Genomic DNA, 16930 nt, shown 5'->3' on the forward strand with positions numbered 1-16930 from the left:
AGATGGTCTGGGCTGGGATACATGGCCTGACCACACGACCGTGTGTCCTCTATTTTCAAATTTTTCAGCTTTTTCCTAACTTTTCTATTTTGTTTTAAATTAACCTCAAATTGTTTCCAATCTATTTTTAGGGCCTCGTAAACTAGGTTTAAGGCCCGTAAATGTATGTTTATTGTGAATGGATTGTGATTTGATTAATTGTAATTATATTAACGTTAAATGTTTGAAATGTTATTGTAATACTGTGTGACCCCAATCCGTTGACGGGGACGAGTTAGGGGTGTTACAGTTTAATATAGAGAATAATTGAAGAAAATTTTGTTGTAAATACGCGACAAGATCATAAAATACAACAACCCACAAATGAATACCAAAGAGGCGGCATACTACCACAAATGGCGACAAGATCAAGGTTGATTTGGGACGGCACAAAATTGGATTTTTGGCAGCAAAAGATACCATTTTTAGAAGCTAGAAACGACAGTAAATGATTTAAAAAACAACAGAAAAATAGACAAGAAAAGATCAAGAAAAGAGATGGTCAAGGGGAACAAACCAACACCACCACGAGTGGAGAAGATAGGTAAAAGTTTAATGGCAGCAAAAAGGGGATGATTTAGGTGGCTCAAGGAAGGTTTGAAGGCAGAAAATAACAGGAATAGGAGGCGGCACAACAATGGTGGAAAAACTTTATGCTTTGGACAGCACAAGGGGGAAGAAAGAAGAAGAAAAATTGAGAAGAAAGAAAGAAGGAGTGGGGAGGGACGGCTAGGGAGAAAAAAAAGAGAAAGAAAAGATGAAAATACTATACATAAAAATTAGTTTAATCTTTTTAAAAAAAAACTGATAGCCTTTTTGATAAATAAGATAAAATATATTTATCCTTTTTTTCAGATTTATCAAGAGATTTTTAATGTTAGTCAGACTGAAATCTGAACAGATTGGTTACAATATGGACAGCACAAACCTCAATTAAAAAAAATGCGAGCGAGGGGAACCAAACTCAAGTTTCAAGGAAACTACACTAATCACTAGGCTAGAACTTTTTTTTTTTAAACTCTTACAACATTTATTTTTAAAACAGGGGGTGACACCTACTAGGGTTTGGAGCAAAATTGCACAAAATAAGAATGATGCGTGGGAGGGGATTTGAACTTAGGTTTTAAGGACAAATTCACTAATGTTTAATCATTAGACCAGCAACTTATTTTTTTCATAAACACATAAATGTAACCTTAAAAATCAGAGCATAATAACTTTTGGTTCACTAACCAATTTCTTCTAACTCGATTTTTGGGATGTGACAATATCAGTATGTTATATCAACATGTCGCCACACCGTTAACAACAATTAATGAATCAGTAATTAATAAAATTAATTGAAAACTTTAATAACCATTTATAAATTTTAAAATTTCAAAGAGAAAAATAAAATTTTAAGTAAACATAAACTTGTAATTTATATGAATTCATTCTTTTTTCTAAAAACCAAGATTCAAATTTTATTTGGAACCGTTTTGCCAACTTAAAACTCAATTTTTTTTAAAAAAATCTATATTACATTTAATATTTTAAAGTAGAATTTAGCTAATTTTTTTTCAAAACAAGGAAAAGAAAAAGTATTTATTTTAATTTTTTAAGAACATTTTTTTAAATATATATATTTAAACATTTGTTATAAAAAGGGTATAATGTTAAATTTAGCTCTTAAAGTTTATATTTTTTTTGTTAATTTGACCTTTCTTTTTTTTATTTAAATTTGACCCTTATTTTTTTTAAAAAAAGTCTTATTTGACCATAACCTTTTTAAAAGAGTTAAATTGTTGTTTTTTTAACGAAAATACTGACTAAAACATTAAAATTTTAAACATAGCAGCTCAAATGACAATCAATATATACTTCATGCTAAGTTTTCAGAATTTTCATGAACTTTTTATAATTTTTTTAATTTTAAATATTTTTATATTTATTGACTTGTCATATAAGACAAATATTATCATATCTAGAGGTGTTCACAGTTTGGTTAATCAATTGATGGCCGAATTTAGTTCGGTTGGAGGTCAGCTAAAAGTTTTTATATCGGTTAATTCGGTTTGAAATCAGTAATTAACCGAATTAATCAATTAACCAAAATAAATAATATATTATATATAATATATATAGCCGACCCCCAATATATAAATATTAAGATAGCCCAATATATGAAAGCACTGGACTACGAGTTTTTTTTACGTAACATGTAAAACCCTGGATTTTGGGGTTAGAAGTTTTGATTTTTGTGGTTAGGGTCAGTGAGAAGGTTGTGCTATTGTGTTTAGTTGCGCTTTAAGTGACAGAATGAGCTTGTTGGTCTGGTGGTTGAGTAAGTGTTAGAGTAACTTAAGGTTCTAGGTTTGAGTCCTTGTAGGTGTGTATTTTGAGAAATATTTTTAAATTTTGTTTTGTTAAATAGTGGTTTGTGGTAAGTTAAATTTATAACTAATTATATTTATTTATTTTTGCTAATTATTAATATTTTTAGAAATTCTTTTTACTGGACATTTTTCCCTTTTCTTTGTTTTCTTTTTCTTATTTTGTTCTTCATTATCTTTATTCTTCAAAAAGGTTTGCTTGGGGATTTTGGAGAGTCACTTCTTCGTTGTCAAGTCGGTGTCGAAACGTCTTAGATCGCAAAACAGGTGTGGGATTCAAACCTCTTTCAATATACTTGCGATTTGTTGTTTTACTGTGAATTTGACAATCTTTTCGTGGGTTTCGAAAAAATAGGCAGTTAAAGCTCGTTTTGTCTGCAATATCTAGAAATTTAGTGTGTTGTGAGTGGAGATCGATTTATTGATCGTAAAGGCTCGATTTTCAAGTTGGTTACGGGTTTTTTCATGGCCACACTGGCGTGTGTCAGATCACACGGTCGTGTGGAATTAAGAATTAGGGTTTTCATGCAAAATTTGGTGCCATACGGCTATGTGGCCGATTTGGGGATTTTTGTCAATCTTCACACGACTGTGTCCCCTAGACACACGGGCATGTGTGTTTGGGGATTAAGGTTTGAGTGATTTGGTGCCACACGATCTTGTGGCTAATTTGGGAATTTAGGAATCCCAACCGACCGTGTGTCTTGGACAAACGGCCGTGTCTGGTGGGCACACAGGCGTGTGAGACCCTCACACGGCTGTTTCTGCCTTGTATTCTATATTAGTACAAATGGACAATGAGTTACATGGCCTACTCTCATGGCCATGTCCCTGGCCCACACGGGCGTGTGCCTCCCTTCACACGGGCGTGTGCCTCCCTTCACATGGGCGTGTGCCCCTCTTCACATGGGCGTTTGACCTCTCACGCGGCCTAGACATGTCCACAGGGCCAGAGCACACGGGCGTGTGATCCTTAGGTACTTATTTTGGTTCTATGTGCGTTGCTGATCTAAAAATGTGTCTGTATGCTTCAACCCTTGGCTAAGCTTTAGTAAGGGTAGTTAAGATTCCGATATGGGCTGCTGCTCCTTTGTTATTTGTAATTATTGTGTGAGATGTCTGACTCTAAACTTGGTTGACTGGATGTGTGTGTGCATATCTGTTCTGTCTAACTATTTATTAAAGTGTCACTGTTCTGTGAGATTATGTGCATACATACACTTGCATAAAGTAAAGTTTTAGGTAGGATTGCGAAGAGAATGGAGACTGATTCTGATCTGATCTGGCAGTACTGTAACTTATTCATACAACGATTTACCGCACTATATTGCATGTATGTTGGCTTTGCTGTGAACTATTATCTGATTTGGTAGTTTAAACTGCAACATCTCTGTACAACGGATTACTGCATTGTACAATACTGCATAAACGCCAGCTCTGCTGTGTATTAATATCTAAGTGGCTTAGTCCACATATATGGTGTGTAAGGTTAGATGAGCCTTCGAGGTCCTATGTGGTGTGTTTCAGTACTTGACAGCATTCATGCGCATCTGTTTGGGTGAAAGACTATTCATCTGTACTTTGTTTATCTGAAAAACACTTGTGTTCAGTATTCTGGGTGAACTTGGTGTGCTCTGACTGTTACATGTGTTGAGGTGTTGGTTTTATACTGTATCTATTTCTGCGTGTATTTGTAAGAATATTCTTCTACTGATCTGTCACCTGGAGTTCTCTTCAGTAAGTATGATGTTTTTCGTTTGAACTCACACTGAGCTCGTGTAGCTCACCCCCTTAGTGTTTCCTCTTGCAGGTACGTTTCTGAAACTCTGATGCTGAACTCGGTATACAGATGTCTCAGACAGTCTCGGCGAAAAATAAATTATAAGTTTGTGTTTTTAGTTTTATTTCGTTATTCGATTTTTGAACTGTATGGTTTTATAAACATTGTGGTACAAGTTCTATTTTTGGATTTATATCATGAATCCTATTTTATTCGTAAATTAAACCTAACTTAAAATTTTCTGATTAAAGACTAAATGGAATTTAAGATAACTCGTGTTGTAAAATTTTTCTTACGATTACTTTGGTGATCAATGTAACATCCAGAATTCGGTCTAAACGTCTAGGCAGGGTTTAGGGTGTTACATAACAAGCCAATAATGACCCAAAAATAAAAAAATAAAAAATATTAATATTAAACATTTAACAAAAATTTAAAATTTAAAAGTGAAATTGAAACAGAAAGAAACCCTAGCAGTCAAATTGGTCTTCTTCTTGTCATTTTTTCCCCCTTTCATTTGGCTTAACCATTTTCAATTCATTTTCAAGTTCAACCAAGCTCCACCCTGCATCTGCAGCATCCCAACTCGACAACAGCACCATTTTCCTTTTCGTTTCAAGTTTCAACAATCAAGCAAATAAAATTTAATTATTTTTTGGATTCAAAGTATCTTTCTTTTTATTTAAAATTTAATTATTAAAGGAGTGTCGTTTGCGATGCATTAGGCAGAATGTATGTAAATATATATAAACGTTTATACATTTTAATCCATTTATGTATTGTATATAAATGTATTTTAATTTATTGTATAATTTTTATTCTTGCATAACGTATACCAAACCAGCTTCTATTGAGGGTAGTGTTACACCATGTACTTTAGCAGATTCTAGAAATTTAGCAGGTGAAACTTCAAGCCAAACAAAGAGGACTACTGGGAAAAGAAAAGTCATCCCTCTAAGGTCAGAAGATTGGTCTCACTTCACTAAGATTATTAATAGTTAGGATGCAAGTATGACCAAATGTAATTATTGTGGAAATGAATTTTGTTGTGATGGGAAAAAATGGTACAAGGTCATTGAAATATTATATCTGTTCATGTAAGAAAAATCCTAGTAATATTGTTGACACCAGGAAAGAACAACTAGTTTTACCGTAAGGGAGTTGAATAGGGGGAAAGCATCTTTCAACTTGGAGATTTGATCAATAAACATGTAGGAAAAGGTTAGCACAAATGATTGTGTTTGATAAATTACCTTTCAAGTTTGTTGAAAGTGAATGCTTTAGGGAATTTATATCTGTGGCATGTCCTAGGTTTCATATTCCTTCACGAATTACTATGAATAGGAATGTTTATCAATTGTATTTAGATGAAAAGGCTAAGCTAAAACAACTTTTGAGAAGTTCTTGTTCAAGAGTTTGCTTAACTACTGACACATAGACTTATTTACAAAGAGTTAATTATTTGTGTATCACTACTCACTTTATTGATAAAGATTGGAAATTGAATAAAAAGATTTTAATTTTTTTTCCCAATTTCTAGTCATAAGGACGAGTCTATTAGGATGGTGATTGAGAAATACTTGTTGAATTGGGGGATTGATAAGTTGTTTACGTTCACCGTTGATAATGCGAGAGAGCCTCATATGGTGGCATTATTTTTGTGCATATGAGGTTGTTTAAATGATGTTGTTATTGGTTATTTGATAAAGAAATTTAGCCCTCGAATGGATTTAGTTCAAAATGGTAAATACCTTCAAATGAGATATATGACACACATTGTGAATTTGATTGTTGTTGAATGCTTAAAGGAAATGAATAAATCAGTTGAACATGTTAGGGGACTGTTAGATATGTGAGGAATCTCCAACTAGATTACAAAGTTTAAGGAGTTTGTGGTGGTAGAAAAGATTGAGTGTAAGAAGATGTTGTGTCTTAATATTTTACTAGGCGGAACTCGACCTACTTAATGTTAGACATTACAAAAATTTTTTAGAGAGCTTTTGAAAGATTTGAATAGCAAGATACAAACTTTAAGGCTAGAATTGAAAAATGAGGGGTTGGCCTAGTGCGGATTATTGGGCTAGTGTTAGAAACTTGAGGGATTTCTTGGAATACTTTTACGAAGTCACTTTGCATGTTTTCGACACTTCATATGTCACATCCAATAAATTTTTTGATGAGTTTTTTGAAATTGATATCATTTTACAAGATGTTTAGTTAAATATTGATGTTGAATTTAGTGTTATGGCCATGAAGATGAAAGACAATTTTGATAAGTATTGGGGTGATATTGATAAGATGAATTTGGTTTTACTTGTTACTTGTGTTTTAGATCCTAGAAAAAAAATGAAGTATCTTGAATTTGCACTTAGTGAAATGTCTAATGCTGAAAAAGCTTATGAAATGATGCAAAAGTTGAAGGAAGCTTTGTAGGAATTGTTTGATGAGTATAAGCCTCCACCTCATAGTACTTGTAGCCAGTCAAGTGTGGCAACACATGTTTCTTTCAGTAAACCACAACAAAAAATGAAAAGGCGTATGCAAGCTTTGTATAAAAAGCGTGAGTTAGAAAATGGTTGTGAGGACAAATCTTTTGAATTGAATAAAATCTAGTTGAGGTTAATGAGAATTTTGTCGAATATTTTGACATTTTATTGTGATGGAAAGTGAATAGCCCTAAAATTGTATAAGCTTGATCAATTTAGGAGTTCCTTAACTCTTAAAATTGTATAAGCTCTTGTATGTACTCAAGATTGGATTCGAAAATCATCATCACAAGAAGACATAAAGAAGATTGAAGAACAAATCCAAGAGCTTGATAAGATTGAAAATGGTATAGTTATTTTTAATTTAATAGTTTCAATTTTTTTACCGCTTCACTCCTACATTAACTTATTTAATCATTTCAATGTTTAGACTTTTCTTAGAATGCATTAGAGCCTACCCTAAATTTATGGGCTTTCATGAGTTGAAGGGTATACTTGCTATCTTATTCTTGTTAACTTACAATCGGTCCCTTTATTTATATTATTTGATTTTTTTAAATGTATATATTTCTATTATATGCTCATTTTTTGCACATATTTTGTAGGGATAATGCAAATAGAGATATTTTGGGAGAAGAAATGGATGCAAAAGGAGAACATTAAAAACTATTACATTTTAGTCATGTGTTGCCTTTGTGACTCGTTTTGAGTTACTTTTTTAGACTTTTTTGAGATGCTTTTGTTTTGCTATTGTTAGATTTTCAGACTGTTTTTTGGCTTTTTATGCTGTTATTTTGAGCTTTAAAGGCTTCTTGTTGTTGTTGTTGTTTAACTTTGAGTACTATTATGTGCTATCATTTTTAACTTTCAAGACTTACTTTGTGTTGCTTTTTTAAACTTTTAAGATTTCTTCTATGTTGTCATAGTTAATTTTTTGTTTGGTTGTTAACTTTCAAGACTTATGTAGTGTCTCGAATGTCTTATTTATTATTTTCACCTACATTTAAATTTTTTTGAACTATTAAATAAAAGAAAATAAACATTAGTAATGCATCTTTTATATGTTTTATACTTATTTTAACCAAAAGACAAAAACATATAAATTAGTTAACTGAATTAAACGAAATATTTCGGTTCGGTTAATGCATTTGAAAAAACTTTGGTTTGATTAACAGTTAAAGATATTTACATTTCGGATAATTCGGTTAATAGTAATTATGTTCAGGTATTAACCGAACCGACCGTTTGAACACCTCTAATCATATCAGCATAAAAGTACACGTAAATTATCATGCAAGTTATCACACCAACATTGTTAAAAGATTTAATATTTTTGTTAGCATTTTCGTTATAAAAAAGTGAAATGACTCATTTTTAAAAAATTGAAAAGTCAAATTATTAAAAATATGTAGATATTGAAAGTATGCGTTAAAAGATATAAAATTTAAATTCGAACGGTTTCGGTTTTAGTAAAAATAATGACAAGTTTGACAAAAAATTTGTGTATTAAAAGAGTTAATGAAAACGTGGGCCTCCCAATTTGTGGAAAGTACAAACATGATATTATTTATTTAAATTTTTGGTCCCAATAAACCTGGATTATCCAAATTACAGAAGAAAAGGATAAAAAAGACAGTGACAGTGACAAACAGTAATGATGTGCTTTTTCTAAATCTAAAACAAGATTCTCCTTTATATTATACTCATAATGAAAGACTAGATTATAAATTGTAATATCTAATTATTTCAACTTCTCTATCACCATGCTTTTGGTATCACTACCCTTGCTCATCTCACAATTACATGCCTTCATGAGTGGGGTTGTGCCACACTCGTATCAAGTATTTACATTCATTTTTTAATTTTGAATTTAATTTAGTTTATTTCTTGCTTAAAGGCCGATTAGATTGAAGAAAAATAAATTCATCTTCTCATATTTGATTTTTTAAAATTTATTTATTTAAAAAATAAAGTCTTTAAATAATATAATGCACTAAATATATTTAAAATGACTAAAATAAATTTTTTTTAACACATTAAAAATATTTATATTAAAAATACTACCATACATTTGATAAATGTTTTATTATATTAAAAATACAAATAAATATAATAAATTTTTTATTTTATTAAATATTATTTTTGAAATTTTATATTTTGTATTGGGCTATTTAGTTGGGTAAGTTATTTTTTAAGCTTTAAGTAATTGATTTTATTGTTAATGGGTTAGTGATTTAATATAAATATATATAATTAATATATTATTTTTTATAACATAATATATTCGGTTTGGGTTAGGTCAGGTTGGACTCAAGCAAGAAAAATCTTGCCCAATGTTCGACCCGTATAGAAAACTATCTTAAAGTTTACCCAAGCCCATTTTTTCGGGCCTATATTTTATCTAAACCCTACTATTTTCAGGTGCCCTTCGAGCTTGGACTGATGGCTTGAAAAGTAAGAGGGTTTGGCCAAAATAAATACCTGAAAAATGAGTTTGGACAAAAAAATAAGGCCCGTTTTCTAAACGGACTGAGCATCGGACAAAATTTTTTGGCCCGAACACAACTTGAATCACATGCCTAAACTTTTTCCTTTTTTGTATTTCCAATTTGTTGGAAAACATTTATTTTAATATTTTTAATGTATTTGATGTATCATATTTTTTAAATTTGTTTTTATATAAAAAATAATCTAAAAAATTTATTATGATGAAGTTGGGTCGGATTCGAGTTTAACATTTTTAATATGGGCCGGCCTTGGGCAAAATGTTGGGCCCATTTTTCAAGTCAGGCTGGGCCCAAGACCTAGAAGTGGACCTAAAATTTTGAATCGACTCGGCCTGACCCATAATCAGGTCTAGTGATAACCCCTTTTAAGAAAGGCATAATGATATTTTTTATCCTCAAACTTAATAAAAAAGTCATTTTAGTCTTTCATTTAATTTTTTGCCTCTTGAACATACATTTTTTGTCAAATCACTCCAAAATGGATGGAAAATGCAACATTGGTTAACTTTATTGATGTGTATTGCCACGTAGATGACACGTCAACATTCAATTAATCTATATATTAAATAAAACCAGCTTCTAAGGAACCTTTAGGAGTTAATAGGGATATTTTAGGTAGTATAAAAATCAATAGGAATAATTCAAAAATTAAAACTTAATAAATGCAATTTAACTATTTTGTAAAAAAAATTATTTTATTTATTTATAAAATTTAAATTTAATTATTATCTTTTAATTATTTTTTATTTAATGTATATTTATATCTATAGCTCTTAAGGAGTCTTATGAAATAAATAGAATCAAAATTCACTTTCTTTTCTTTTATACTTTCCTTTTAATTAAGAGTATAATTAATTTTTTTTTGAATAAAACATCTGGATCTTATATTCAATAAGACAAAACAAATCCAAAATAGACCTAATAGGCCTGGAACAAACAAAACAAAACTAACAGCCCAAAACCAAGCTAGCAGTCCCGAACCAAAACATAAACAAAATAAAACAACAAAAGATCCAGCAAAGCAAGACGGGGAGCTCTAGAGACTTCTTCAGCTAGCTGTAAACCATTTAATAAACCCATCCCTCAAAAGCAACAAAGACACCTGTGAATCGATGCAAAACATAAATGCTTTCTTTAATTTTCAGCAGGAGCCATCATTTCCATAAAAAAAACTTCCAAATATCACAAATCATCCTGGCTTTTCAACCTTCATCCCAAAAACTTTCCGACAGTAAATCCAACGATTCAGTCCCCCCAAAAAACCTTCCAACTTCGATCGGCCACCATAGCTTCCTCCGCTCCAATCAAAACCATGCCCAACAGATAAGTTGATTTGTTCTTTTGTAAGCCTCTTTCGCTATGAAATGAGCAACTTTATTAGATTCTCTAAGGATAAACCGAAAAATACAGGATTCAAAGGCAAAGCTCAGATGCTTTAAATCTGTAATGAAAATTTCGATTTCTAATCTGTCTTCCTTTTCTTTTTACAGTTTCTGAATTACTGATCGCGAGTCACTTTCAATCTCATCCTCTCTCAACCCTAGAGATAACTGAAGATGGACGCCTAGAGACATGCCATCGCTTCCGCAGCAAAAACAGAAGGTATATTCTTATGAATAACTGATTTTGAGCAAATCACCTCTGCCTTAGTATTCCGTATTACTAACCCCGAGCATGACTCTTTCTTCTCCTTGTTAAAAGCAGCATCAAAGTTGATTCAAACCCACGGATCAGTCGCGCGACCCATCTACCCGTCTGAAGTCGATTCACTGGTAAGCGCATACTCAACCCATCGAGTTCTTTGATGTAGTTTGTTATGAAATTTGCCATTTGAGTCCCAGATTGTTCTTCTCTTTCATGAATAAACCTGTTTCTTGATGCCCAGATCACCCACATAGCACATGCAATCACTCTACACTTGTTCAAAGAGTTTAACTCAAAAATACATATAAGCCTATCTTTAAAACCAGTACTTTCCCCAAGAGTAGGCCAATTAAAGCCTAACTTTTCCCATGTCTCCTTTGCAACAGAACACTCCCTGAAAACATGCTCCTTCGTTTCTGTCCCATTTTGGCACCTTTGACAAGTTGCGGACGCCATCAGTCTTCTATAATGTAGATTACCAAAAGTAGGCAAAAAATTACAAGAAAACCTCCAGTTTGTAATTTTAATTTTTGAAGGTAGATCTAGGCTCCACAATCTTTTGTAAAATTGTTTGTAGTCTGTTTGCATTTGATTCTACTCATCCTGTAAAAGTACTTTGTGCCCACTACAAACCGTGTATTCCCCCGTTGGCTCTCCTCGCTAGATAATATGGTCTTCCTGCTGGTTCGTGGATAAAGGAATGCATAAAATTCGCTCCGCATCCTTCTCCAGGAAGGTACTGTGTATCAACTCTGTTTTCCATTCTCTCATACTGTCATCAATTAAATCAGATACTATGGACAAACTCGAATTGGCATTTAAATTTTAAACGCTAAAATCGTAACTTCCAGGTACCTATGCATCTCCCCAGATGGAAACCTTCTTCCCATCGCCAATCCTCCAACCCAATCCCTTTAAAATGAGTCCTTTTGCAGACCACAGACTCTGCCAGGTAAGAGAAGGTAAATTTCCTAAACTGGAGTTTAAGAAATCTGAGTTTTTAAAGTATTCGGCCTTCAAGGTACGTGCTAGTAAAGAATTAGGGTTACGTAACAAATGCCAACCCTGCTTTGCCAGTAACACAATATTAAAAGAATTCAGATTTCAGAAACCCATCCCACCTTCATCTTTCGAAATGCATAACAATTTCCAGTCACACCAGTGCAATCCTTTTTTTCCATGACTTTTTTGCCACAAAAAACCCCCAATTATATTTTCCATCTCCTCACATAAAGTTTTTGGAAGCAGAAAACAAGACATTGGAAAGGTAGGAATTGCTTGTAAAACTGCTTTTATAAAAACCTCTTTTCTACCTTGAGAAATATGTTGTATACTCCAACTATTAATTTTCTGCTTCAAACTGTCTTTCAAGGTTTGAAAAGCCAATTTCTTATTTCTTCCCACCATATTCGATAATCCCAGATGTTTTCTTGGCCCAGTCGAGCAACAAACATGAAGAGCCTGAACCACCAAGTTTTTATCTTGATTGTGTACATTTGAGCTGGAAAAAATCATGGACTTTTTAAAATTTACACACTGGCCCGAGCAAAGTTCATACTCTTTTAAAATCTCTCTAATCACCTGAATTCCTCCATCCGAAACCTCTCCAAACAGTATACAATCATCCGCAAACATGAGATGAGTGATTGGTGGAGACGTTCTACAAACCTTAGCACTCAGAAATTTTTCGTTCCTGGCAAGCAAGTCTTGTCAGAGCAAATAACCCTTCTCCACAGAACAAAAATAAATAAGTGCTTAAAGGATCTCCCTAACGTAGTCCTCTTGATGGATTAAATTTAGGCCCTTCTTTACCATTAAACAAAATTGAAAATTGGACAGAACTAATACAGTGAAGTATAAAATCAATAAAAGGGTCAACAAAACCCATTTTTGACATTATACCTTTAATGAATGGCCATTCCACATGGTCATAGGCCTTGCTCATATCTAGCTTAAGAGCCATCAAACCCTTTTGCCCTGTTCTTTTGTTTTTGAAAGAGTGAAGTATCTCGTATGCTAGCAAAACATTGTCAGTTATGAGTCTACCCGGCACAAAGGCACTTTGAGAGTCATCAATACACTCATCCAACACTTTTTGTAGACGATTAGCAACTGTTTTGGCAATAATTTTATAAATTACCGTACAAAGGCTAATCGAGCCAAAATTCTTCAAATTAAGAAGGTTTGAGATTTTTGGTATTAGAACCAATTGTGTTCTATTTATCTCATCTAAAGATTTGCCATTATTCAAAATATCCAAACAGAACATGCTAGTATCTTTACCAATAATGTGCCAATACTTTTGGTAAAAATTTGCTGGAAACCCATCTGGTCCTGAAACTTTCGTAGGCCCTATTCCATTTAGTGTCGCAACAATTTCCTCCTCTGTATAACTAGCCATCAAGCTTTGGTTCATGCTGTCAGTTATGCAAAGCGGTACCCCCGACAAAATATGGTCCAAATTTTCTATTTTACGAGACTCAAAAAGATCAGCAAAATAATCTCGAGTAATATTCTCAGTTTTATTACAATTTGTGGCAAGAGAACCGTCATTCCTTTGCAAACCACGAATTCGATTCGTACGCTTTCTTTGAGAAGCAAACTTATGAAAAAAGAAGTGTTATTATCCCCCAATTTCAACCAATTTGCTCTTGCTTGTTGTTCCAAAAATCGTTCTTTCTTTTCCATCTCCTTATTTAAGTGTAATTTGACATCAACAAGCTCGACCATCGATTCCTCCGAGCGCTCGGCACAATTCAAACCCTCAATCTCCTTGTTAAACTTTTGACCTCATGACATTTATTAGCCATAATGATGTCCCCCCATCTTTTCAGTCCCTTAGTAAGCATTGCAATACGATTTGGATAAGAACCCAAGATACCCTCCCATAACTCTCGAATCTCTTCCGCACATGACTCATCCAAAACCCACCATGCTTCAAAAATAGAATTGTCTAGTTCTGTTACCCAGACCGCTTACTTTCGTCTCATTAAGTAAAGGACAGTGATCCGAAAAAGAGTAAAGAAAGTGTCTCAAAGAATACGATGGAAAAAGTTGAATCCATGCATCCGTAGCAACACCCCTATAAATTCTTTCTCTTATATTATTTTCCAATACATGACCCCTCTCCCAAGTGAACCAAGGTCCAGAGAAGCCAATGTCAACTAACTGACAATTTTTCAAAGTTATGCGAAAAGCCTCCATTCTGGTCTTATCCCTTAAATTCCCACCTTGCTTCTCATTAGCAAAAAGAATATCGTTGAAATATCCTCCAACCAACCATGTTAATGAAATAGTCTGCCCCAATCGCCTAAGCAAATCCCACGTGACAGCTTTATCTCTTACATCCGGAGCTCCATGAATCGCCACCTTGGTGTCCCCTCCTCTTCTTGAATTTCACGTCAATATGATTATTGGAGAAATTCTTCAAAGTTACCAAATGACCACCATTCCACCTAAGGTTTAATCCCCCTCAAGTCTCCTCCGTAGAAACATCAATACCGTTAATAAAACCACAACGCCTCCTAACATTCTCCATACGGGAAGCATTCAATTTTGTCTCCATAAAGAAGACCATGTGGGGATGATAAGTTTTCAGCATATGCTGAAGATGACGTATTGTTCACGAACTCCTCAATCCGTGAACATTCCAGCATAAAATTTTCATGGCTTCCAGTTGGCATACCCACCGGTAGCCACCGATACAGTTTTTTGGTGAGTTGAATACCCCCCACTTATCTCCATCGAATAGCATTGGAACCCTTGGAAATTAAAAAGTCAGACCTTTGTCTTTTCTTTCCCTCATTATTGGAAATTGGGTTCTCCTCCAACTGACAATCCATTCTCGTGAAGTCCAATCCATTAGCACAATCCACAACAGCCCGAGCCTTAATTGATTCCAGCCCATTCAAACAAAATTTCATCTGTTGACGTTGACAATTAGCCAACTCTTTCCCCAAACACTGGTGTGAATCCTGCCTCTGATTTGAATCGTTTGAAGATTTAGAGCCTTCCAAATTAATTCCTAGGATAGAATTAAAATCAACCCATGATCATTTCCCATGATTTTGCCTAGAAATTTGTCCAGATTTCACATCAACACGATTCTTTCCAAAAAAAGAATTGTCTCCCTCCTCCCTGAGCCAGATGCTACTAACGGTGGTGGCCTTCCTCGGCTGCGCCCTCAAAGTCAAATCCCACCCCATTTCTACTTCCTGTATCCCACATTATAGCCTTGTAGGACAGAAACTATCTCCATGACCAAGACAGCCACATAAGAAGCAAAATAAAGTTAATTTTTCATATTTGAATTTTGCATAAGTAAAATTTGATTCGGACAACTTGATTTTTTTCCGTGTCTTTAGAGGCTGCCTAACATCAATTTGAACGCGAATTCGTAGAAAATTTTTGTAGCCGGTCGATAAATTCTTCATATCATATTCTAGAAACTTACCAATGAAATTTCCAAATTGTACCACCATTAATTCTTTAATAAAACTTGGAGGCAAATCATGGATCTGCACCCACCAGTCTGAAAACACCAAAGGAATTGACTTTGGATTTTCATTCTCCTGAATCCTATGGAAAGTCAATAGGTGGTTATTAAAAGTCCAAGGTGCCCCTGTTATAACATGAATATCCACTTCGTTAAAAAACTTGAACAGAAATCACTTTTCACCCAAATCTGAAATTTGAACACCTTCCAAGGGTGCCAGATATTTATCATTGTATTTCTTATGGCTGGGAAGTGGACCACACTAGCAGTTAGAAAACAACCCACCAAACAGAAATTAAACGTTAGGTCTTGTGCTTCATCCCCATTCTGAACAGGAAAAACATCCTCTTCACTTTCTTCCAAACTCAGATCTGCCAGCCTTCTTTCCATAAGTTACACCTCACAGGAAATAATCCCACAGGAATAGCAGAAAAACCAATACCAAAGCAAAAACAAAAAAATAAAACTGGAGAATACCCAAATCGTGCCAAAAGGCAGACAAAGACGCGCCAAAAAGCAGACGAGTCAAATGATATTTAAAACTAAGAAAAACTCATTAAATTATTATTAAATTACAAAATCGATAATAATTATTTTTCCTTACTAAGGCAGAATTGTATCTATCTTCAAACCCATTGATTTGTTTTTTCAAGAACTTTAAATCTCTTATCAAACTTACCATTAATCTCATTTTCCTTTCACTTTTTTAAACACGAAAAATATTTTTCAAAACCCCCACTAATTATATTATTTTTTATATTAATAATAAATTTACGTTAATTTTAATCTCTCCCAACCCTTCGATTTTTTTTCATATAATTAAATCAAACAAAGATTAATTTTCTTTGAAGTGGTTGATTATTTTTAGCCAACTATAATGTGAAAAAAAAATTGAGTTTTTTTTTAATTCGTTATTAAATCTGGAATTATTAATTAAAAAGATGAATTAAAAATACAAAATTTGAGAACAATATATTTATTAATTAAAAATAAAAAACCTTGAAATAACATGAAATAAAAATTACAAATGTGTTTAAAAAAGGAGAATTAAACCTAAGTCTAAAGGATGAATATTTAATCATTGAACCAAATGAGCTGATATGCTAAAAACATTAATTAAAAATATAAAAAGCTTAAAACAGTGATATATATATGTGTGTGTGTGTGAGTGGGAGAGGAATCAAACCTAAGATTTAAGAATAAAACTACTAACATTTAACTATTTAACTAAAGAAATTAATCATATTAAAAAAATCAAAAAATGTAACTTAAAGGAAAAGCTCGTCCAGTTGGGTGTGATTTTCCACTCTTTTTCCAAAAATGACTTATTCTGTTAAATTTTCAAAAAATTAACCTATTTAACCAATAAATATATAATAAATATATATTACATATATCATTATGTTAAAAATATTTGAAATTAATAATTCATTTATATATATAATACAAACATCAACTAATTTTTTTGATATATATATTTTTTATATATAGTATTCATATGTCAAATATTTTTTTTGATATACACATAAAAAATTATATAATACTAAAAATTACTACACTCATTATATGGATTGAAAAATAAATATTACACATTAAAAATTATATTT

General features: G+C 32.8%; 1 long non-coding RNA gene across 1 annotated transcript; it reads left to right on the plus strand.

Moving 5' to 3' along the window:
* Positions 1 to 10176: 10176 nt before the first annotated feature.
* LOC121211295 (uncharacterized) lies at positions 10177 to 13033 on the plus strand. The gene is made up of 4 exons (XR_005906609.1): positions 10177 to 10786; positions 10889 to 10956; positions 11215 to 11564; positions 11680 to 13033. It is a non-coding gene; the product is annotated as an uncharacterized lncRNA (long non-coding RNA).
* Positions 13034 to 16930: the final 3897 nt, after the last annotated feature.

The sequence above is a fragment of the Gossypium hirsutum genome, chromosome A12, assembly GCF_007990345.1.
Source record: "Gossypium hirsutum isolate 1008001.06 chromosome A12, Gossypium_hirsutum_v2.1, whole genome shotgun sequence".
Taxonomy (NCBI): domain Eukaryota; kingdom Viridiplantae; phylum Streptophyta; class Magnoliopsida; order Malvales; family Malvaceae; genus Gossypium; species Gossypium hirsutum.